The sequence below is a fragment of the Puntigrus tetrazona genome, chromosome 18 (genome assembly GCF_018831695.1).
Source record: "Puntigrus tetrazona isolate hp1 chromosome 18, ASM1883169v1, whole genome shotgun sequence".
Classification (NCBI taxonomy): domain Eukaryota; kingdom Metazoa; phylum Chordata; class Actinopteri; order Cypriniformes; family Cyprinidae; genus Puntigrus; species Puntigrus tetrazona.
Window position 1 is genome coordinate 4,362,554 of NC_056716.1, and position 12,211 is coordinate 4,374,764.

A 12,211-nucleotide genomic window follows, 5' to 3' on the forward strand; every position below is an offset into this window, starting at 1 on the left:
TGCAGATCTCTCGTCGAGCATACAGGCCCATGTAACCAGTGCTCTAAGAGGATGAGCTCGCTTTCTCTCTGGCACACAAGCATACGCAGCAGCAATATATTAATGTATGCTTTCTTATGTGGCTATTCCCAGAATTGCTCATATAACATGATGCTCTTTTTGCTTTTCTCGCCTCTTTATTTTCTATCTGTGCTCCAGGACTCCTCCTCTAGGCTTCTAATGATTTATAGCTTCACAGGTGTAGGTGAGCAGTTGTGTAAACAGAACTTTGAAAGATGATGAAATTATAAAAAAGACACGTTTTTCCAAACATAACCATCATGCGGCCCCAATGTGGATTTTGAATATTTTTTTTTTCAAGTGTAATGTGGTTAACCACTATTTTTTGCTTAATACTTGTGGGACTTATTAGAATATAGCCTATAATAGGTCAGTTTTTTTATAGTTTAAAAAGCACAAAGTTAATTAAAGCTTAAGACCTCATAACATATATGATGAAAAAAAATCATATGTTATCTGTGACTCATTTCAATTTGAAGTAAAAGCATAAATTTATAATTTTGGTTTGTACACTGCAAAGAATGGTGTAGGCACTGAATATATAAACATGTAAAAATTAATTCAAACCATGGGATAAAAACGTACAAGAAGCCCATCTGATATAAATGCAACACAAAGATCCAATATCTACAGCCATAAGCAAAACAAACATGCATTTGATTACAATCCCATCCTGTGTCCTGACAAACAATATGCATAAGCACAAATCCTTTATTCAGATGCTCTCTGCAAACAGTTGCTTTTTCAAAGCAGTCCATCATGTTTGAATGTCTTCTGAAACGTCACGGTGCCACACACACTGCTCTCTCTCCCAGCATGACTCTCTCTTTTCTGAACACTCAGCAGCCCCTGGCTGCCTCCCAAGAGGAAGTCTGGGATGTTAATGTGTTTTCCCCCCACAAGGTACTGTAAGTACAAACGGGTGTTTTAAGAGGGAAAAGCAAGCCTGCGGCCACCCTGCGGCTCGGAGGGAAAATCTAAAGGCGCGTTTAACATGATCAGGAAATGCTGCATGGTTTAATAGCAGATGGAGAGGTCGTGAAAGCAGGTGCTACCATCATTTGTCAATAAAGGGATAAGCCTGTTTATCATTATTTTACACGAGCTAGTTCGTTTGTGGTTTTTCTAAACGCACTTTAAAATCAACATCGGTTGCCATTCATGATCGGTATTACTTGGAATATCTTGTTCTGGTTAGAAATATATTAAATGTCTAATTTAAAGAGAGAAAACGTAGAGAAGGATTTTGTAAACTGAATTGACTAAACAACCATTTATCGGTCAACTTATTTATGAAACAGCTCTTAAGTGATGATTAATTTTGATTGATGTTACAGAATTATTATTATTACTGAAATAATTTTCAAATGGAATAAAGATGTAATAATTATTATTATTCTAATTATTAAGAAAACAATAAACAAGCATGCATTGCCCTTGCACGTGTAATTGATGCAGGCCTATTTATTTTTTGACCGTTAAATCATTCTCAAAGAGAACATTATCACAAGTTGCTTAAGGCTGTGTCAAACCACAAAACCAACTTAAAATGCAAGCAGAGCAGAGAAGATCAGCAGCATGTGGTGTTGTGGTTGGAGGCCTGTTAGTGGTCCACAGGGGTGCCTGCAGCCATAATCCACAGGTGCTCATTAACAGCGAGCCCGGATTGCAGAAATCCCAGATTAACACAGGCCTGGGTTACTGACACACTCTGCTGAATAACATCCTATAGAGCCTGCAGCTCTAATGCCAGCATGACCTTACACTGAGCCAACTGATGTGTGTAAACACTGACAATCTGGAAGACAGACCCAACACAACAATGTCATCCAAAATTACCGAACACTTCGAGGATGTAAGGCTCTCTGAAAAAGACTGTGTAACGCAGTAATGATTATTGATAACATTATTGAAAACATAACGACATTTGCAATCGTTGGATGAACTGACAGAGCTCAGCGGAGATTATTTTGCCGTATGTCGGAGTGCTCTGCGCTCTCAGCATTACGACTTGTAAAGAAATCGGCAGAATGAAAAAGAGAGCATTAGAGAGCGAGTCAGAGTCAAAAGCCATCTAGCAGCCATGCACTCGCCATCAGCAGGGCTATGGAGCATGCAGAATGGGCTTCTCAATGCAGTATAACGGCTCATAGAGCTGAAAATGGTGTTTCCGCTCCATTCAGTCCCAGGGCCAGATTCCAAGCTGCTCCGCAGTGATGGAACTGAAGCCATTAGCAATCGATTAGAGAACCAGCAGGCAGGCAGTGGCATCCTGGGAAGCCTGGGTGTGTCTGAAAAAGGGACGGACTGAAGTTAAAGTCTTTATGTAAAAATAATGCCAAGCACTTAAAGCAAAGAGTGGTGTTCCTGTAAAGCATATTAGGATGCACAGTTAGCTAGAACAACAAAATTACAAATTTTCCTTTTAATCCCTAAACACGAAGCTTGGAACTACTTTAAACATAAATGTTCATTATACAAACATATCAAACAGGTTATATGTTATTGTGGGGTCTATTAAGAATTTGAGCACACAATGCGTATATATATATATATATATATATATATATATATATATATATATATATATATATATATATATATATGTGTGTGTGTGTGTGTGTGTATTTTTTACTTCTGCTACTTGACAAAAATTGACAATTTTAATTGATTTAATAATAATAATAATAATAATAATAATAATAATAATTATTATTATTATTATTATTATATACCTTAAACAGACCAAAATACAGCAAAATTACTTTAACCTAAAATAAAAACAAAAACAAAATTTATTTAAACAAAATAGTAATTTATGTTTATTGATTTTATTGTATTATTTAATTCAAAATGACAATAACCATAACAATATATCTTAGAGATAGAGATAGAAGTTCAAACACATTTATACAACAAATGCTAATTTTAGCATATAGATTCAAAGCTAACAAAGCTTAACAAGCATGAACTACCTCCCAAAAAAGTAAGTATCAGATTAAGTACCTGCTCTTGTGTGGCCTGAGGATGAAAACACAAGGCATCTACATGCCCAACATAATCTTAAACCCCTTGCGAGTCCTCTGTGAACTGAATGCTAACTAACCTTTGACCTTTCGGAAACTGATTTTGAATTCAAATCAAGTGACATGCTGTCAATTCATCAAACCCAGCAGCAAGATAGAAAGGTTATGAAATGATAGAAAGGTTATGAAATGGGGGCCAAAAAAAGTTTCCAGAGAGTTTCAATGAATAATTTTCCATACATACCTCTCTATTAGAATGAAAACAAACCGAAGACATATATCTCCATTTGTGCACTTACACCAAGTCAATGAAATACATTATTTAGGGCGCCTCAGTAAGCGCTGCCTCATCTCCCGCTCTAGCACACACATAAACACGGGCAGCAGGTAGTAGTACAGCAAGCCCCCACTGCCGGTGTTGATCTTTATCTGTGCAGGCCTCATAACTGACATTTTCAATTACACTGCAAACAACTAATCGATATTCATGGATTTCCAGGTCAGCGAAGAGGCAAACAGAGCGGTTGAGCGTGTGTGCGCGAGTGTAGCGGGGGAGACAGCACAGGCTGGCAGGGGAGAGAAATAGGGCAGACATGTCAAGGTCGGGATTCTGTTAATGAGGGACTGCCGTCTGCATAATTGAATGGGCTGCACAGTATCGACTGCTCAAGCAGAAGCGTTTAAAGCGGTCCGGGGCGATCGTTAAGGAAAATCCTCCCAGCACTTTATGTTCCGTGGCAGTAATTTATGCACGGGCATCCGGGCGGGCGCCCCACGGTTCACAGCACTGAATGCAAACGGCAATGAGTGGATTACCCTTTCCAAACGGCAGCCATGCGTGGCAGGCATTTCTGCAATCGAGGCTGCTGTTCTCATAGGGCCGCACTCGTTTATGTGTGCAATTTAAAAACACAGTCATGTCACACGCGAGCTCGCATTCTCTGCATGATTTAAAGTAGCCGCTCAATATTCAAACACACACTCTCAACTGCACGGAACGGAGGAGGGTGGAGCGCGGTGAAATTTTCAATATGTATTGTGTGTATCCATCAGCAAATAATGTTCCTTGGGGGCAAGTTAACTCCCAGTTGACCCTAGCTGCAACGGACTGACAGTTGGGAATTATGCAAAAGGCACTTTGATGACTGTGTTTCTGGTGCAGACAGAAGGTAAGCAGAAGGGCAATGCCCATGTATGTCTCTGTATGCTAAAGCACTCTGTCAAACGATCCCCCGAGACCAATGGTGAGCCTAAAGATGGGGCCTTACAATGTTACGTGTAATATATGTAGATTCATGTACATCCATAATACTGGATACTTAAATTCATACACATACTTTTAATTGAAATGGCAAACCACAGCTTTTATAACCACAAGAGAAAAGTTTACTTTACAGTATAATTCAAATCGTTATATATCGGCATCAGGAACTAACGATACAGAATTTATAATGTATAATTTATAATGATAATGTTCATTTATTAATATTAGAAAACATTCAACATTAAAAATCTAATTTTCTAGTTAGTAATAGTTATGTTTAGGCTGATAACAATAAAATAACAACTATTAAATATCTGTATAATTTTTGTCTAAAAAAAATTATTATAAAATGCAATTTAGCAATCACAATATTTTCAATTATTCAAAATGTTTATTTTCTGAAAACTACATTAATGGCATAAATTATAACTTTTTAAAAAGATTAACAAGCGTTAGGTGATAAGGTAATCTAAATGTAAAATTAGCAAAAATGACATGCACAATTAAATATTTAACTTCAAACATTAGGGCCTCTAAATATACATAATAACAGAAGATAACCCAATGACCCAAATAACACACCTCTAAATGTACTATTGGTCATTGTTAATTAACAATTAAAAATAATAATTTATAATAAATTAAAAAATAATAAATTAACAATTAAATTAGTTATATATCAAAACTAATATTAACCAAGAATAATGCTGTAAAAATTGTAATATTGTTAGCTGATACTACATGGTATGAAACTACACACCTTATGAGCTGTTACTTATAGAATTATAAAATAAGTAAATACATTTCTATATATTAGTAATATTTTTGATTTCACATTTCAAAATGTGCCTATTTCTTACAATAACCTGTTTTGTAATTTTACTACAGGCACCGATAGGCGTCCATAGTTATTTTTACTAACCTGTTAATTGAAAACACTGAAAACATTGGTAAACCGGACAGACAAAAACAGATGAATACAATTAGAAGTCCCTGGTTGTACAATTCAAGTAACTAAAACAAAGTGTCCTCTGAATCTTTATTGGATAATTCCCCCTAACTAGATAAATTAAGAGACTAAGCAGCTATCAGTTTGCACTTGATTAATACCAGCTTCTTGACCAACCAAAAAAAGCATCAGATGTTATATTTTGGGCTAATCCTCGTTAGGCTACAGCCCAATCCCTGCCTTAGCAAGCAAAGGATTTACCTATTTATAATATTAGATCACCACTCCCCAGCTTTACCCAGACTGCACTCTGACTGACATGTTGAACTTCCCCTTGAGTCCCACCCCCCCTTCCCCAAAAGGCCACCCCTACAGGGCATGAGCGCTTTTTGGATGGTAAGGGGGGAGGCCTACCCGCTAATCCTACTATGTAATTACTGCTCCCCACTGAGGCTCAACCAATTCTCTGAGAATCAGATTAGATGACCTAAATCGTTCTTGTTCCTTTTTACCTCATCAAACATTTCCTTATCTAACAGAGGAAGAGCTAAACATCGCCCAGACACTGCAGCACTCACTCTGCCCCCCCCCCAACTGCACAGGCTGTTTATTTATCACCACTCCCCTGTGATACACAAACAAGCTGGCAGGGGAGAGCTGAGGCATGCTGGGAGGACAGTCCCGGGGATCAGGGGCCGGGCCATCGAGTCTGAGCTGTGCCGGAAGATAACAGTCCGCATAGTTTCCGCAATCGCCTCGAACTCATGAGGCAAAACACCCGCTTGTGTTGCAGCAGAACAACCCCTCGTGCTGCCGACTGATTATTAATGTGTTAATTATACATTAAAGCCGCAAAATGACGCCTTTACAAAACGAGGAGGGCCCTGTGCCCGTGGAGACGAATGGGAGGGAGCGGTTAGGGCTCTTCTGTGGATACAGAGATGGGGCAGAGTAAAGAGGGAGAACAAATGAGGTCTGTGATCCCGAACCCCCCACACACAACCCTCCCCCTTCCCCAATCAGCCCGAGCCGGGGCTCTCAGCCCGACAGCCAAGCCTTTGTTGCAGTCTGAATGGAGGTTAAATATCCCTTGAAATCAGAGCTCTTTGGCTTTCTGGATGCATAGTCAGAGTCCCTGAACCTTTCACATGCAAATGTGAGTGCTTTTTATTTCCTTTGTAGCCCTAGTTGGGCAGTGGTGTCATGCTGAAGGGCGATGAATAAAGCTGGTGAATTTGAAGCTTTTCTCGGCTTATTTTTCGGCCCCCTCTCTCTTTTCTCCCTCTTTTTTATCGCCATCTCTTCCAGCCAGGCCGCAACCCTCCCCTCTCCTGCAGGGGTTTAAATAAGCACAGATGGTCTCTCCTGACCTGCTATTCATCATTGTGTCAAAAGCTCTGTCAGAGTAATGCTCCCTCAACAACGGCCCTGAAGGATTTTGTTTGTTTCCATTGATGAGCCCTGTTAATTTCAAAGCCGTCTCATTAGGGCTTAAACCACCAATTAATTTCTTTTGTTCTTGTCAAATGGCTAATTCTAAACATGAACCGAACCGACAAAAAAGGGTTGCTCCGAGCCAGACAACACCACCGCCGCCGCTGCTGCTGGCAATGAGGCGTGAAGCAGGTAGAGAGAGGGAGCAAATCGAAAAACGTGAGAGCGGGAGAAGGGGGAAAAAAACACACCAAAAACCCTTGTTAATTTATAGCCACCCCAATGCTAGGCAACTCATTAGCCGCTTGCAAATTCCTCTCAGGCAAAGGATCAAGTGGTCCTTTGGGGAAAAGGTTGCAATCACCTGTTGGTGGGGCAGATAGCGATAATGAATATTTAAAAGAGAGAATGAATGACAGAAAAAAAAGACATGTGCAAATCAAAATACAAACGAGAACACAGAAAGAGGAGAAAAACAGTAGCCAGTGTAGCTTTTTCCCCATTTGAAGTGCGCTCACGAAAAAAGGAAAAGGAAAAAAACATTTTGTGCCTCCACTCCATTATGGCAGTGCAAGCTGTCATTACGCCCGGGATTGTATGGGTGCCTCATAATATCCAGAGATTGGTAGTTTGTTAGACAGGACTATACAATTTGCTGCAGCCTTGAAGGATCCTTGAGCCTCTCTTGACGACTTACCGCGGGGAATTGTCGAAGCGTTGGCTTTTGTCTGCTGGAGACACAGGGGCAATTATCCAGCCTCCTGTAACGTTTCCCCAGCTTTAATCTCCCGACTGAGAGCAGAAAAGCAGAATGTCTAAGGTTTCAGAGTGCCTCTGGGTTCTATTAGCACACAACCACGTTTTTTCCCTCCCTCCCTCTCGCTTTCTTTTTTTTTTCTCTCTTTTGCTGCTTTTTGTTCAGGGGAAGGCGAGTGAAGAGAAGGCCAGAGTCTGACAGGCAGCCTTCCCTTGGGCTTTGAGAAGAAAACATGATTATGTCATAATATATTTTCGAAAAGAGATCCATTTAAAAGATTGCTCCTCTGCCTTTTCAATCTAGCGTGGCTCTGCTTTTGTCTGGTTCAGCAGGAGAGGCAGGGGATGACAGATGCGCCAATGAATCAAACAGGGCACCTGGAGAGGTTTTAGCACAGCCACAAATACATCACTGCAGCGGTAGATGCATTTTCCACCCAGAGTGAACTGCAGGCCCACCGAGGGCAGTTAAAGTGACCCTAAAATGGAAAGGGAAAGAATTATTCACTTACACACACACAAAAAAGACTAAATGTGTGACATTTCTTTAGTGTTTTACAAAGTGTAAATATGTTCACTCGCCAGCTATGCAGATGAATAATATCTTGTTATTGTTCTGTTTAATAATATATCAGAAAGCTCCAAGCACTGAGGCATTTAGCCTTGCCATACTCTCATCAGAGACCGACTGAAAAGATCCACTTAAGAGAAGTATCCTCAATTATAAATATATCTTTGAGAAAAGAAAAAAAAATATGTATAGATTGTATAAACGGACCTTCTATTCTGTGAAAGAATAATACATTACCACCTTATTACATTTAACTCCATTTCATTTTTGCCCACATATTAAACACAAATTCATCTAACTTCTAAAAGGAATCAGCAGTATTGCCACTTAGCTCATCTGAGAGGAAGAACATTTCCAAGTCCATTAAATAAATAAGCAAGGGGTTAATGCAGAAATCAATCTATGCTGAATCTAATACTAAGTTATATTACATTATATTACTGAGTTATATTACACATTCTTTTAAATATCATGGAAAAGCAATTTTACTATAAGCCTCCATGTTTTGTTTCAAAATCCTATGTGGGATTGCATGGGATAAAGTTTTAGAACATACTAATACAAGCCATCGTATCCATGTCAAAGTCAATAAAAAAATGCATTGTGGTTGATGGGGATGAGTCAAAACTAGTTTGTGCAAGTGAGCCAATATGGCTAACGCTAAACAACCCATTGCCTATTTAAGCAACTGTCCATACAGGGTTCATCCATTAAATTACAAAACATTAAAATGGCCCAAAGACATTAATCATAAATACCAACTTGGATTAGAGCATTTAAGTCTATTGAGTCATTTTACTGACCCATAAGCAAAGAGTATGTGTCCATTACCAGCGGCTGTAATTGCAATCCTGGCAGGAGGACACAAAACAAAAAGCAGTTGTATTAAGGTGTTGACACCACAGTTTAATTGCCAAGCCACTGAAAGGGAATACCTAAATGCACTATGGCTCAATTAGAAGAATAAATGCATTAGTTACTGGGAAACAGCCTCAGGATACAGATACCATTAGCAAAGAAAAGTTGGCATTTAAATAAATAGCGCAGAATTCAAAACAGATATTCTAGTATTTTGACCTAAAATAAATTCCAGCCCTATAAAAGAGACACCTGCAATTTTGTATTAGCTCACAAAAAAACCCCAATAAAACAAAAAAAAACAACAACAACTACATAATTCCTTTATAGGTTGATGCGTTTAGCATAAATGCAAATTAAAACTTTTCTCTTCTCTTGGATCTACTGCTTGAGGTACAGGAAGACTTTGGTAGATCTATTAGCAGATGCAGGTTAAAAAAAGAAATATGTACATAAAGCAAAAGGACACTGAAAAAAGGCAAAAAGGTTGATGGAGCTCAAATACATAAACCAAGGCCAGTTTCTGCTTGTCAGTCAAAAAACATTATCATTAAATATAGAAGACCCTTTGCATTTAACCTTGCATTACTTTCAGCCATATATACATATTTGACTAAGTGTATTTGCGCTAGAATGTAAGTGTTGTGTGTCTGGATGATTTATTGACTATCTCTGAGCAGTCAAATCGTGCCGTTTTACCACTGTACATTTGCATCTCAATTCATACAAAATAATCAAATCTGACCAGAACTTCTCATGTTACAATGTCCAAATGCAGAGGGAAGTTATGATCTGCCTACAATAAAACATTTGCCTGCATATAAAAATGAACACAGAATGGTGGCCAAAATTTGCCTCACAAAGTGTGGCAAGTGGTCCAAGTGGTTTTAGGACTTCCCCCCCGATCTATAAAATATCACGGCAATAATGTCACCTGATGTTAAACCACAAAGAATGCAAAATGAAAGGGGGGAAAATATATAATTATTTGAAATTAGCCAGTGCGCAGCTTGGATTGACCTCTCTTAGAATCTCATTAGAGATAATTATGACCTGAACTGAACACTTTCTGTTCCCTTAAGTATTTCCATATTGCTGGTAGTTCAGAGTCCATGAACTTTGTGCTAAAAATGGAATGAACTTAAATAAATCATCTGAAATCTGTTTTACAATTTAATGTTTTAAGTATTTATGGTTGCTATCAGTGCCGTTTTATAATTGTCTAACAATAACTTACCACCTTAGGATGAAAAAAAAACAAAAATCAGGACAAATAAAGCAGAAAATTATTACAAAAAAATAAATCAATCATAATTTAATGATATTATTAAGGTATCCTAAAAAGTGTGCACACGTCTAGGTAAATATAAGGAATTATTTCACAAATCAAATCAGTCACCAGAAAGCTATGGGTTTTTGAAATAAAAACAGAGCATTTGTTTCACAAAATTATCTGTTTCTCGCTTCAGTAATTAAGCATGTTCTTTTTTTAACCCCCAGCTGGGCCTAAAACCTCAACATTTGTGTGAGAATGTAATTACCGTGTAGGCTTAATATGCACCATAAAAGCACTCTTGTGCGCGTCTTAATCTCGACATCAAAGTGAGTGAGTGCCGGTACCTTCTCACAGCAAACGTATCACACAAATCTCATTACAGACAACATCTAATTACTGCCTGGAATTCAATGCTTACTTGGAAGGAAAACAAAGCCTGAGTCTGACAGCCCGGCCTCAAAATACCTCATCTTTTACAGCCACACTGTGTGACTCTGATCAAGGCATATTAGCCCCATGTCAAGAGGACAGAAAGGACTGTCATATGACTACAGTCACAGGCCAGCAGTTAAAGAGATAAACATTCAGGAATGCAGGCTATTCATGAGAACATCAAGGTGTCTGAGGAATGCTGCTTTTCTAGACCACACGATCCAGGAGGAGGAACGAGTAAAAGTCGGCCGATAACTTCACCGCAGATTCTCGACTGTGACATTTAGCTCATCCTTCCAGGCTTCCAAAAAAGGAAGCAACAGTGCCGTGCTTTCGGACATCAACATTCTGAACACAGGAGGAATAATCCAATTGAATCCACACTAATCCAAATGAACACAGCGTGCGTAGCTGTGGTTATCCCGGGCAGGGAGAAAGGGGAAGGGAGATGCCTGCACCGCAGCTTATCAACTGTCAGTGGTTTGCTGCTGTAACAGGCAGTGTTATCAGGGTCAGCCCTGCTCAGGGATTGGAGGGCCCTACTGTGTCGAGTAAACACAGAAACCTGTCCTCATGCTTATCTGTCCCGAGAGAGAGAGAGAGAGGGATGGAGAGGGGGAAAGAGCGAGGAGGTGGCAGAGGGGAGAAAGAGGAGGAGGGGAGATTGAAAAGCAGAGAAAAGGGATCTGTCTCCATGGCAACCACAGTCGTCGTCCCCCCACCCTTTTTCCCACTCTCTGCAGAGAACTCTGGTGGTCTTTGTGTAACGCGATTCCACTAGAATGCACTGTGTGGATTAGTGCAGAGCAGTGCCCGCAGGGCTCAGACAGGGCCACAGTAAAGACATTATTACCCAGATCAAACGCTGTAATCACACAGCACCGAGGGGGCTTTCGCATCCACGCCAGATAAAGCCAAAGCCTGGCAATGCTCAGGTGATTAGGCCATTATTACAGTCTTTCAGCCCCGTGCCAGAACCTTGCCAGTAGAAACACTGTCCGTCTTCACTGGCTACAAGAGAAGGTAACTCCAGGCCAGCAGAATCCATGCCATAGGTCCATGTCCATAACTGCTGAAACTGTAAGCTCAGAAACAAGGTATAAGAAGCAAAGGCTTCTAAATCACAAAATGGGCAGCAAAATCCAGTTTGGCATTGGCAATCATGTTACTACTGAGGCTGGAAAAGAAGAAGCCTACTTCATTCAAGACAGGATTAATTCCAGAATAAGAGGTTTGCCAATTAGAAAGCGAAACTTTGTCCCAAAACCTAGAGAGGTGGCTTACTGACTACATAGGAAACCAAAGGGACTGATCAGAAACACTACCATTTAAAAGTCAGTATTTTTTTTTTTTTAAAGATAATACTTTTGCAGTAAAAAGCAATAAACTGATCAAATGGGAATATACATATATATATATATATATAAAATAAATATAAAAGTATATTAGCTTTTTGAAATTGCAATTTCAGAACATCACCTTGAGATTCTGTCTATACAGAAGCAGCTCATTTGTTAAACAAAAATTGAGTTTAAACCTGGCAAAAGTATTGAAAACGGATGTTCTCTCTCATGCACCAATCATA